Below are 11,223 nucleotides of genomic sequence, written 5' to 3'. Positions count from 1 at the left end.
TATAAAGTTGATTATCAAACCCTTGATTCTAGATAATATTATCAAAGGAAAGAATTTTGAGAGAGAAGAGAGGATGATCTGGGAAATTGTGTTTTTCTGTTGAAATTTTGTTATAGTAATTTAGTTTCCGACAATTGTTATTTTTAGCTTCAACAGGTTAAAATAATTCTCATGAAGGGATCCTTTTTTCTTATTGGGATAGAAGGAAGGTGGATTGAGGAGGCCATTTATCTTGTATATCTGGTAATAAAATGTTAGTTAGTCCTAGAATTCTTGCCTCTGCCTTATTTAAAATGAACAGAATTTATCTCTAATATTCAATGTTCTCTTGGGCATGTCAATGCTAATTGTTCTGGGAACTTTGTATCCATTAGACAGTATAAAAGAGGAAAAATATCAACAGATTCTATCCTAGCATCACAATTAACAAACTTGCTGACCCTCTGGCTTCCTTCTTGACCCACAGTACTTGCCTGTTCCTCCTTATCTTACCTGACCTTTCATGCCTATCCTGGCTGTATTATCTGCCCAAATCCTCTCATTTTCTGTAATTTTACTTCCCTCCCATATTATGCCTGGTTTGTCCTGTCCCATGTTCCACATGCTATCATACAACAAAGAGAAAACAGGCTCATGCATGTATTGATGCAGAATTAATGAAGAAAGATAATTCAGAGAATGTGAACTGTATATCAAAAGAACTCTCAGGATACTTACTTTTTGCCTACATTCAGAGATGACTGTCAAGTTCTTTCTGGAAGTTACACCTTCATAAGGTCATATTCCAGAGGGAGTGACAGGTCAGTACTGGTAAATCATTATTTCTAGCATTGCATTGTGATTTTTGGATGTCATGCCTCTGGGGGATTGAAATATAGCAGAACAGTTTCTTCTGCTGTGATGGCCCTCAAGCCTGACAGAGCTGAAATAGACCCAAAGAAAAGAGACATTTCAGGGAAAAAAATTCTTGGTGAAATATGCTGTTTTTCTTTGTAAACATCTGTGAGCCAAATGTTATTCACCATGCCAAAACTTAAAGTGAGAGTTCAAGAAAATAGTTCTACAAAATGAGACTGTTCTCTGACATATCATCATGAGATAAGGGACATAACAAAACCAATGTGTTGTGTAGCCCATGGTTGGCTCTATTCCCTGGATTGCTGTAGTACATTAAAATCTGCACCTATAATTTAGAATAAATAATATACACAGTGCTATCTTCAGTCTTAACTGTTTTTTTTATACTTGTTTCACCGGCTCAAACAAATTATAACTTTCTTGAGAGTAAAAATCTTTTTATTCTTCATTGAATTTAAAATTTACTTCTGAGTGGTTTAATTGAAATGGATTTCAATGGAGATTTCATTGTGGTTTGGTGAAAGGACTTTGAATTCAGAGGATCTGTTTTCATATACTGTTTCTGCCATGCCTGTGTGATCTTGATGAATCTATTTAACTTCTTAATATTCAAAATGAAAGGTTTGACCTAGTGACCTCTAAGGTCTCTTCCAGTTTTAACCCTATAGTACTATGATATTGCAAATAAAGAAATGGGATATTTTAAACATACTCTTGAAGTTGAGGGTGAAGACAGAGGATATATGTTTGAATTCTAAATTAGGAAAACAATTACTCTGGGCATCCAGAATGAGATCATCATAAATATGATGATTCTATGTCTATTTGGTACTCTATTAGGCACAAAGCATTGCCAATACATCTTTGCAATAATAATTTCCTGGTGATTAAAAATTTTTTGATCATATCTGTTGCTTTATATTATTCCTGTTTTCAGATATATCACTCTCCTCCTTTGTAACAAGATATCCCTTGTTACAAAGATTTTTTTAAAAAAGAGAGAAAAAAAGCATATCAGGAAAACTAACAACATCATGCATTTCCCCCATAAATCTGCTAGCCTCTCCTTTTTATGAAACTAATAGTGATCTTTTCTGCCTCTAAACTCCTCTGTAAAAAGTTTCCTTTCTGTTTTCATTTCTTGACCTGTATAAATAACTTATAAGAAATTATTTTTTATAATTTTACTATCACCCTTTGAATTATTTTCATTAGCCTATTGTAAATTGTTCTCTACTATGGCACAGTAGATAAAGTACTGGATTTGGAATGAGGAAGTTGTTCTGTCATTGTATGACTATGATCCCATTTGAGATTATCTTGGCAAAGATACTGGAGAGACTTCCCTGCTCCAGTTCATTTTACAGATGAAGAACTAAAGCAAACTGGGTTAAGTGACTTGCCCAGGGTCATACAGACAGTGTTTGGGGTCAGATTTGAACTCAGGACTTCAGACCTGGCACTCTATCTTTATACCACCTACTTGCTCTGGAAGCTGGAAGACCTGAGTTCAAATCCTGCCTCAGAGAGTGACTAGAGTATATGACCCTGAATATCTCTTCATCTTTCTCAGCCTCTGTTTCTCATTTATAAAATGTTCTGGTGCTCAAATATAGACTGCTTCACAAACTTTGAGGCACTATATAAATATTAGATATTATAGAATCATAGATACTTGGTGCTAGGTTAGATTTATTCCTTCCACTTGAAGCAATGGAAAACTATAATTTGTTCCTCTCACTTTAAAAACTAATATCTCTAAGATGGTCTGAGTTAAGACATTATCTAGAAGTTGGAACCCAAGTATTCCATACAAATAAGAAGTGAAGAAAACCTGACAAAGGTGTATGTGAATATATAGGGATATTCTCTCTGAAGGAACTCTCTTTTTCCTTTTTACCTGATGATGATTTTACCTGAGGTTCTTGCAACTATGTCCAAATCCATCTTTTCCTCCCTGGTGACTGAAACCCAGTTTTATTCTTGCCCCTTAATCTTTTCTCCATGGTTTCTATTACTCTAGTCCCCTGTCTTAGGGCTTTACATTTTAAGACTTGTTTCCTTTTTGAGGATTAGATGTACTATAATAAATGACAGTCATTGAAGGAAGGACTGGTGAAAGATGAGAAGTGAGGTAGATGAGCCAATTAATAATCTATTATAATAGGTTAGGCAAGCAGGAAGGAAGACCTATGCTAAGATGTTGGCTGTATGAATGGAGAAAAGGTGACAGCTGAGAGAGTGTGAAGGCAAATTTGACAAAAGTCTTTGTAAATGATTGGATATGGGAGAATAAGGCATTAAAGGAAACTGAAGCTGTTAAACAGAGTATCTGGAAGAATAGTGATGCTTTTGACAGAAATAGGAAAGTTAGGAAGAAGATCAGGTTTGAAGGATAGATAATGAATTCTCTTTAAAGCATATTAAATTCAAGATGAATACAAGATATCCAGCTTTAAATGTTTAATAGGCAGTTGGTGATGTGGATATTGAGTTTGGGAGAAAGATTAGGGCTGGTTAGTTCTGAGGGCCATCTATATAGAGACAACCAATGAACTCAAGATAGCTGATGAAATCACCAAGAAATAGAATATGACAATGAAAGAGAAAAATATTTCAGGAAAGACCTTTGGAACTACACCCACAGTTAGGGAGTGTGATATGAATGATAATCCAGCAAAGGATACCAAAGAGTGGTCAGTCAGACAGGAGAATCAAGAGAGAAGACAGAGTATCCAGGAAGAGTAGATAGTAAGCAGGGTGTAGGATTAGAGAGTTCCATGTTTAGAGAAATGGGTTTATATGTAATGAGAGCCATATATAAGGAGAGGGTTATCATTGTATGGCTCAAAGGGAGGCATATATTTCTAGCCCCTTCTACCCTCATATTTAGTCAAGGGAGACTTTCATTCATGCCTGGAGGAAAGCAGGAAGTTTGGGCCAGAGGCCTTTCTGGGCTAGGATTATATCTTTCTTTTTCCCTTAAATATTATAAGTCTATGGGATATGGTGGATAAGTTCAGGTCTAACTTCTGATCATCTATCATCATTATGACAGAGAGAAGAACTCTAAGCTCTGGATTCAAGGCTTAATCCCTTTCCTCACAAAATACCAGTTCCACAATGAATGTAGATGGCAAATAGCAAAAAAACTCATAAAGATAAATAATAACAACATAAAACTTAGAGAAGGCATAAATAGTCAAGAATATATAGAATATATATATATATATATATATATATATATATATTTATGTATACTGGACAATACAGAGTGACAGTTCTTTCCCATTGTGTTCAAGATAACTTATCTCAAACAAGATTAATCTTTGATTTCACCAAAGATCTTCCAGAATCTTTCCTTTCAACAATTCAAAGTGAAATTTGCCTCTTCTATCTTCTTTCTCAAACTGGAAACTAGAAGCATTGGAAGTAGCTCTTTGCTTGAAGATTTCTTAAGGAAAGAAGCTTAATGAGGCCTTAAGTGAGAATGAAGAAGACTGGAGCTTTCCTGTTTCCTCACCAACTCTGTCTTACCCCTTACATGGGGCAGGGGGATTCAGTTGCATCAATGAAAAGAGACTACATACAAATGGGCTCTGGGACAGGAATTACAAGTATTAAAGAGAAGTTAAAGAAGGTGAGGATTGAGAAAAAGCCATGCATTAGAGTGTGAATACTGGAAGACTGTTAAGCTAGACAGTCTTCAAGCAAGGACATGAGAATCATCTGAGTGTCTATTGTCCAAGGATCAACATGTTTAAATACTGAAGGTTTTATCACCAGAAGGTTGGGCATCAGAGGACGATTTATTTTTTAGCATAAGCAACCCACAGATTAAGACATAAAAAAATCATAATCTGTGTTGATTAAAGAAGTGAGTAATGGCTGTGAAATCAAGGGTTCTTAAAGTATTCAAAAAAATGATGTTCCTGTAACATTATGATAAACTTTGGGGGGACTGGAACTATGTAGTATATCTTTGTGTGTTTACCATAGCACTCAATTAATCATTCAGCCTTCTTTGTGCCAGACATTGTGCTAGACTGTGGGTCTACAAAGAAAAAAATGAAATAGTTTTTGGTCTGATGGAGGTTATATTCAATCATTGAGAGCAACATGTAAGTAATTTTATAATATGACTTCTATAAAATATAGGCTATTTAAAATCATGTACAAATTAAATATAATCTAATTTTGGGGGGGATGTGGAAGTTCTTGCTATGGGAGAGGGAGCAGGGAAAAATCTTCTCATTGAGAGGTTTATGTAATCTGGGTTTTGAAAAAACTCAAGAATTTTGAGAAGAGAAACAGTCAGTGTAAGGGTATGGAAATGGGAGATGAAATACCATGGGTGAAGGTCATCAAGTAGACCAATTTATTTTAACATAGAGTATATAGTGATGAATAATGTGCAATAAGCCTGGAAAGGTCATCTGGAGCCTGTTAGGGGCCTTAAATGGTAGTTTGTATTTCTTCCTGGATGGAATAATGAACTACTAGAGTTTAATGAGCAGAGGAATGATATGTTCAGACTTTCACTTTAGTACTATCACCTGGTAGCTAGAGAATGAAAAGATTTGAGGCAGGGAAATCAAATAAATAACTATTCCAATATTCAAGGTGAGAGGATATATATATATATATATATATATATATATATATATATATATATATATATATAAAAGGGAACAAATGCAAGCTATTGTTGAGGGAGAATACTCAAGACTTGATAACTGAATTGATATGAGGAAAAGAGAGAGTGAGGAAATGAATATTATTTTGAGATTGTAAACCTGCCTAACTGGAAGGATAGCTGTACTTCCCGCAAAATAGAGAAGTTAACAAGAAAAGTGACTTTTGGGGAGAAGGCAGGGAAGGGGAAAGAAGGAGGATAATGATTTGTTTGTGGCATGTTGAATTTGAGATGCTTATATATGTTCAACTGGAAATTTTCAAAAATGTTCATCAACTGGAGAATGACAATGCAAGTTGTGCTCTTTGATTGTGACAGAATGCTATTGTTTTGTAAGAAATGATGAAAAAAATGATTTCAGAAAACCTTGGGAACACTTATATGAACTGATGAAAAGTGAAGTGAGCAAAACTAGGAGAACATTGTAAAAAGTAACAGTAATATTGTATGATGGCCAACTTTTTTTTTTAGGTTTTTGAAAGGCAAATGGGATTAAGTGACTTGCCCAAGGCCACACAGCTAGGTAATTATTAAGTGTCTGAGACCGGATTTGAACCCGGGTACTCCTGACTCCAGGGCCGGTGCTTTATCCACTATGCCACCTAGCTGCCCCATGATGATCGACTTTGAAAGATTTAGCCACTCTGATCAAGACAGTGATCCAAAACAATCTCAAAGTATCCATTATGAAAAAGGCTATCCTCTTCCAGACAAAGAATTAATGAGAGTGCAGTTGGAAACATATTTATATTATTTTGCAACTTTGTTAATATAAAAATAGTTTTTCATGAATTTGTTTCTAATTGATATCATATTGCTTGACTTCTTGCCTTGGGTGGGGGATTAGTTGGGAAAGGAAAAATTTGGAACATAAAATTAAAAAAAAAAGAAGAATGTTAAAATAAATAAATAAAAGGGGAAAAGAAATGTCCCCTAGGTAGTTGGTATACATGACTGAAGCTAAGGATAAAGTTTTTGGCTACCCATATAAATGTTGGAGTCATCTAGATAAAGATCAGAGTAAAATCCAAAGAAACTCATAGGAATAAAAAGAGGATCAAGGACAAATCATTGTGGTATGCCTAGTTAGGAAGTGCTTAGATAATAATCTTAAAAGGATCTTAATAATCTTAAAAAGAGAGTGAGAAGTCAAAAGGCAGATAAAAGAAGTACATACAGAGGGTAGTGTCATTGTACAGGATCTTCAACATAGGTACTTTGCAAATGCTTTTTGATTGTTGGGTTCTATCATATCCAATGCTTCATAAAGATGCTCTCTGGACTTTTTATCATCATGCAGATGATGCTTTGAAACCTGCTACATTGTTGTTGTCACAATTTTTATCTTGTTTGTCCTTCATTCTAGAAGAGGACTGACATCAGAAAGCTGATGGAAATGAATTGGATTTGAGTGAGGGGCTGCTGTGCTAAGTCACCAGCTTCACTTTCTCCTTCAGTGTCATATGTTTCCAGGGATCAGGTATGGATCAGGATGACTGGAGATGACCTTGGATCACAGTGCCTCTCTGATGGTGTGGCATGGATATTTTCTTTTTAGAAGAAGATCCTGTCCATATGATTTTACATATAGAAACCATTGCTAATTGGGTTCTATATGTATCACTTATATCAACATTAAATTAAAATGTAGACAGCACATGCTCTGACAACATTTATTACTAGATAGAGTCAAAAGGTTTTTGGTCAGGTCATCATCCCCAAATTATTCAATTACCTAGATTAAAAGTCTCTTGAAACATGATCATATATTATTTTAGATACTGACCCTGCTATGAGAATATGTAAATATGATAAGAATAGGAAGGAAAAGCCTTTTACGTATTCTGAATTCACGAAATATAATCAAGGGATATAAAGAACATGATCTTGAAAGACAGGTTCTAAGACTATATGAAAGCACTTTTACCAAACAATTGTCCTGTGAAACATTTCCAAGCTAATTGTGTGCAAATAATTTTGAAGCGAGGGTACATTATTTGAAATATCATTTTGTAAAAGGCTAAGTTCCAAGCTGTTTACACTATTTTCTATGCTTTTTTCTTTAAAAATCTGAAAAGCATTTTTTAACTTCAGATTTGAATTTTACAGATGGTAAAAATCATTAGTAAAGATTGGCAACAATTAAAAACATAATTTTGGACAAATAATTTTACCTCTCTCAGTCTTGATTTGCATTTCTGTAAAATAATTTATTTTACTTTTTAAGGATCCCTTAATTTACAAGTCTCCAATGGCACTTTTATATTCATAAGAACTAAATTCATAATAATCTTCTTTTTGTGTGAGAATCATAGTCCAAGTTCATTACAATGAAAAACTTTGTTTTTTTGTTAATATGATATTTTAGGATTTAATCAAATGGGGTCAAGCACACATGATATGATAAGTTATATTGTTTTAAAAAAGCAAAAAAAATGATTGAATCACAAAATGATGGATTCAGAGAACTTATACAGACATAGCCTTAAGCAATGTCTGTTTAGGCAAAATGAAGAAAAGTGAAAAATATCTGATGAACTCAGGGGATAGAGAAAAAAATATGTATAGAAAATTATTTTCAGGAGTGAGTTTGTTGAATCTCCCACTTTCATATCTAACCCACCTCCATGATTTTGGGTTACAACAGCAGTTCCCCTAATTCACTATCTGGCAATTCCTACATGGAAAGACTGTCAATATAATGTTAGACATCTGGTTGAAAAATGAAAACAAAAACTCATATGTGAATTTTGGTCTACATGATGCTAAATATGTTTCTGGGAGCAGCTTGATGATGAACTGTTTTATAAAATTCATTCAGATGTTTGATATCATTTAGGAACAAACTAAGAGGGACTAAAGGTTACAAGAAAGAATGAAAGGGAGAGAGAATGAGAACCCATGCCAAAAAAAAAAAATAGAACCACTACTATTGGTATTAGAATAAGAATGAGATGAAAAGTGATCTTAAAGGACCAGTAATAGAGTTAGGATTAGAGGCCAGGTCTCAGTGTTTTTTTTCAAGAGTATAACATTGTTTTCATGAAAGATAAGGTTTCTAAAATATAAGTTTCATTACAGTAGAAAGATTATGTTAATTTTTGAACTTTACACAAAAAGCTTATATTTGAAGGTTCTGCAGTGTTCATATAAGATACTCTTATGAAGTGTTTACTGTACTCTAATTATTTTGCTAAGTACTAGAAATATAAAGAAAGGTATAAGACACTCTCTAACCTTCAAGGGTTTCACAACCTAGTGAGGGAAGACAATATGAAAAAAATAAATTGATTTGCCCAGCTCTATTAATAGAACTAATTATTGTATTAGATCAGATTTGAATGCATGTTTTCAGACCCAGTACTCTTTCCACTGCACTTCCTGAATCCTTACATTTTATCATCTCTCCATAATTTTATACAATGCTAATTATGCATTAAGTATTCAATAAATTCTAGTTGAATTAAATTCATTTTTTATTAAAGTGGAAATAATATACTATACTCCAGTGGTAGGATTATCTCTCTTGTATTTCAAAAGAATGAAAACTTGCCTTTATGAAATGCTCATTGGTTTAAAAACAAGTTAAAAATTCTGTCTCCACAGTAGTATCTCTTACTAAGCTTCAGTCTAAATTCTCAAAAGTTCAAATTCAGATTTAGTGTGACTGTAATTGGGAAAGATCCTGTAACTGTACCAGCCTGAGCCAGTGGCATTTCAGCTTCCATGAATTTACTCATTTAGCATACTCATTAATATTGTGATCCTTTAGCAGCAAAGAAAAAAAAAGCTTATCATTCATTTGGAATAATTAGTTAAAATATAAAACTCTCAGATGACAGAAAGGGTTATCTTTCCTCACTACCTCAAACTAATGGCAAGTTTGCACATTTTTCTCTGTGGACACTTCCTCACTCTGCCTTAAAACAAGCAAAAAAAAAGTTCTAGTTACACATCTTTCTCATAAAACAAATATCTGTTCCCTTTTATTATCTAGGTTTAGACTTTTTTTTACCATAGCTGTTTCAGCTTTGAGAGGTGTTCCAGATAATAAAGAGCTGAGTCTGGAATGAAAAAGACCATATTTCAAATCTAATCAAAATGCTTGCTAGCTATGTGATCCAAGACAAGACATTTAACCTTTAATTGTCTCAGTTTCTTAAAATGTAAAATGATGATTATAACATTTTTATTGCTCTATCAAATAAGATGTTTATAAAATGCTTAGCACAATTTCTGACACATAGTAGGCACTTAACAAATGCATACTTCCTTCCTTTCTTCCCTATTCCTTTATATTGTGGCACATATTGTCAGAACCTGAATACTTATCATTTTGAATACAAACTCTCTTAAACTTTCAACCCAAATATGTATTGTAATGTATAGGGTATTGAATATGAAAGAATAGTAGCAAGATTGTGATTTTCCTAGGACCATTTCTATTTGAACAAAATGAGATTGAGATAATAATAATAATAATAATAATAATGATAATAATAATACCCTTGAATGTACCTATTGCTTTCACATAATCTTAAATCTTACAATAACCTTGTAAAATTTTCAGGAAGGGTATTATCACTACTTTAGGAAGAAACTGAAATCCTCAAGGGCTGTCTTATCCAATGTCATTTATCTCACAATTAGCATAGTCTTCTGATTTCTGGTCTATCTTTCCTTCCAGTACATAAAAGTTCCCTCTCCATTTTGATGACTATTTTTTTTAACCAAGATAAGAGAGTTTCAACAACATAATTTCATTTCACTGAAAAGAGTGTAGCAAGAATGCAATTCTGAGTAAACTTAAATATCATGAAAACAAAATCTATTTTCATGAGACCCTATTCCTACCAGTTTTCTCTTAGCATAGGCAATGTCTTAATGGAAATAGAAATATATCTGTCTTATTGAAGTCAATCATGTGGAGAAAATGAAAATAGAAAAACTAGTTGAGAGATGTGCCTACAGCTAAAAGACATTGCCTAACCAAGACAGATACTTTAGTTAGGTCAGTCTTGGTGTCATTCTCTGCCACCTCTTTGTAAGAATTACTTTAAAAAAAAAGACTATAGACATGACTTTTACAGATTGATTGAAAACAATGGTCATATCAATTGGACAATTATTTAACTAATAGTTGAAACTATCTTGAAATACATTGAAACAACTTCTGTAATATTAGGGAAATATTTTAGGCTTATTATGAGAAAACAATGTTGGTCATAAGTCTTTGAAAGATATTGGGACAATGATCTTATTTCATTTTCACTAGCCTTTTCAATAGTCACTATTTCATTTTCATTAGTCATTTATCTCATATATAGCTATCCTGTCCTATTCTATTCCATTCCATACCAGGTCATGCCATGCCATGCCATACTTTGTCATTTTATGCCATTCTATTTCATTTAGTTTTATTCTCCTATTCTTCTATTCTATTCTATTCTATTCTATTCTATTCTATTCTATTCTATTCTATTCTATTCTATTCTATTCTATTCTATTCTGTTCTATTCTATATTATTCTTTCTGTTCTTTTAGGAAGCCTTCTTAGACTAGGTATTATCATTCAGGGATAAGTTAAGTTGGATAAACTTAGATCCTTTCTAATTGCAAAATTCTGGAATTATTACTCAGGGAATACTTCAAGTAGAAAGTAGTATTTA

Source organism: Macrotis lagotis, chromosome X (genome assembly GCF_037893015.1).
Source record: "Macrotis lagotis isolate mMagLag1 chromosome X, bilby.v1.9.chrom.fasta, whole genome shotgun sequence".
NCBI lineage: Eukaryota > Metazoa > Chordata > Mammalia > Peramelemorphia > Peramelidae > Macrotis > Macrotis lagotis.
Note: the sequence above shows the minus strand (reverse complement) of the source record.